Source organism: Orycteropus afer, unplaced genomic scaffold (genome assembly GCF_000298275.1).
Source record: "Orycteropus afer afer isolate SDZICR_OR568_19922 unplaced genomic scaffold, OryAfe1.0 scaffold00897, whole genome shotgun sequence".
Lineage (NCBI taxonomy): Eukaryota > Metazoa > Chordata > Mammalia > Tubulidentata > Orycteropodidae > Orycteropus > Orycteropus afer.
The window spans coordinates 28,429-31,480 of NW_006922484.1; positions in this window are offsets into that span (position 1 = coordinate 28,429).

Consider the following 3,052-nt stretch of genomic DNA (forward strand, 5'->3'; position numbering starts at 1 on the left):
GATGAATATCAACCAGTTCTTTCTGGTACAGTGACTCTGTATTTCCTCCATCTTCTTTTGATGTTTCCTGCATCATTCAATATATTGCCCAGAGAATCTTTCAATATTGCAACTCAAGGCTTAAATTTCCTCTTCAGTTCTTTCAGCTTAAGAAATGCTGACTGTGTTCTCCCCTCTTGGCTTTCCAACTCCATGTCTTTGCACTTTCATTATAACAATTGACTTTGACTTCTCAAGCTGGAGACCTCTTTTAAATCTTCTCTTTAGCTCCTTTATCTTGTCATTTCTTGCTTTTGCTTTAGCTATTCTCCATTCAAGGGCAAGCTTTCTATTCTTTAAATGGTCTCTAAATTCAGGAGAGACATTATCAATGTCCTATTTTGGCTATTGTAGACTTGTTTTAATTGTCTTCAACTTCAAGTTGAACTTGCAAATGAGCAGTTGATGGTCTGTTCCACAGTCAGCTCCTGGCCTTGTTTTGGCTGAAGGTATTGAGTTTTTCCATCACCTCTTGCCACAGATGTAGTCAATCTGATGCCTGTGTACTCCATCTGGCAAAGTCCATGTGTATAGCTGCCATTTGTATTGTTGAAAAATGGTATTTGCAATGAATAAGTCATTGGTCTTGCAAAATTCTATCATGTGATTTCCAGTGTTATTTTCCAACTACCAGTGATTCTTCTTTGTTTCCAACTTTTGCATCCTAGTCACCAGTGATAATTAACAAATCTTGATTGCATGTTAGTTTGTTTTTAGACTACAGAAGTCGGTAAAAATCTTCAATTTCCTCATCTTTGGCTTTGGTGGTTGCTGCGTAAATTTGAATAATAGTAGTTTTAACTGGCTTTCCTTGTAGGTGTATGGATATTATTCTATCACTGACAGCATTGTACTTCAGATAGATCTTGAAACATTCTTTGTGATGATGGAAGCCAAGCCATTCCTCTTCAATTTGTCATTTCTGGCATAGTAGATCATATGGCTATCTGATTCAAAATATATAAAACAGGTCCATTTCAGCTCTCTAATGCCTAGGATATCGATCTTTATGTGTTCCATTTCAGTTTTTGACAACTTCCAACTTTCCTAGATTCATACTTTGTACATTCCATGTTCCGATTATCCATAGATGTTTGCAGCTGTTTCTTCTCATATTGAGAACCAATGATAGCAAACAACAATTGACCACTAATACACAAGATGACATAACCCAGAAACCAACATAGCTATGGAAATATCCAAAGTAAAATAGACTTACAAGATTATAAACAGGGAACCAGAGACAGAAATTGGCAAATGAGGACAACTACAAACCAAAAAGAGGGAAAATACTGTGTAGTTATGGAACTTCTAAATGGTGAGGAAGTCAAGAGAGTTGCAAGTTAGAATGGACTGTTCAAAACTCAGGGAGAAAATCATAAATCACAGGGTAACCTCAAAGAAAAATGATACACCTTCACATCACAGCAAAAAGGAAGACAAACACAAATATTTACCAAATACTAAAACAACAGCAATAAAGGAAATGATAACATGATTAATAAACATAATGAACTCAGCATAGAAAATTATATGGAAAAAAGAAACCAAGAACACCATGAATAAACACATAACAAAATGACAGCAACCAATTCATAGTTATCAATAATTACACTGAATGTAAATGGATTAAATGCAGCACTCAAGAGATAGAGAGTTACAGACTGGATAAGAAAACATAACCCATCAATATGCTGTCTACAAGAGACACACTTTAGAGATAAAGACAAAAATAGACTAAAAATCAAAGGTTGGAAAAAGACATATCAAGCTAATGGCAACCAAAAATCAGGAGGAGTGGCAATATTAATTTTTGATAACATTGACTTTAAGACAAAAACCACCATATGAGACAAGGAAGGACATTATATAATGAATAAAGGATCAATCGAACAAGAAGGTATAACCGTAATAAATATCTATGGACCCAATGAAAGAGCCCCAAAATACATAAATCAGACTTTAACAGAATTGAAAAGACAAATAGATGACTCCTCAGTCTTGGTAGGAGACTTTAATACACCACTTCAATGAAAGACAGAACTGGAAAGAAACTCAACAAAGATGCAGAAGTAGTAAACAATACAATCCACCAACTTGAACTTACAGATATCTACAGAGCACTTCACCCAACAGCAGCACAATGTACCTTCTTTTTCTTTGCATATGGAACATTCTCCAGGATGGACAATATGTTAGGACATAAAGCAAGCCTTAATAAATTTTAAAACATCAAAATATTGTCTGCATATCGCAGGTCATTAATGACTCTTCCTCCGATCCTGATGCTGCATTCTTCTTCACACAGTCTAGCTTCTCAGATTATTTCCTCAGGATACAGATTGAATAACTATGGTGAAAGGACACAACCCTGATGCACTCCTTTCTTGATTTTAAAGCATGCAGTATCTCCTTGTTCTCTTCGAACAACAGCCTACTGGTCTATGTACAGATTCCTCATGAACACAAATAAGTGTTCTGGAATTCCTATTCTTCTCAATGTTATCAATAATTTGTTATGATCCACACAATCAAATGCTTTTGCATAGTCAATAAGACACAAGTACACATCTTTCTGTTGTTCTTTGCTTTCAGCCAAGATCCACTGGAAATCAGGAATGATATCCCTCATTCCACGTCATCTTCTGAATTAAGTTTGCATGTCTGGAAGTTCCCATTCAATATAATGCAGTAATCGTTTCTGCATTATCTTCAGCAAGATTTTACTTGTGTGTGATATTAATGATATAGTTCAATAATTTCCACATTCTGTGGAATCATTTTTCTTTGGAATGGGTACAAATATGGATCTCTTCGACTCAGTAAGCCAGGTAGCTGTCTTCCAAATTTCTTGGCATAGACAAGTAAGTGCCTCTAGCGAAGTATCCATTTGTTGAAACTTTTCAGTGTGCATTCTGTCAATTCCTGGAGGCTTGCTCTTTGCCAGTTCATTCAGTGCAGTTTTGAATTCTTCCTTCAAATGCCATTGGTACTTGATCATATGCCACCTCCT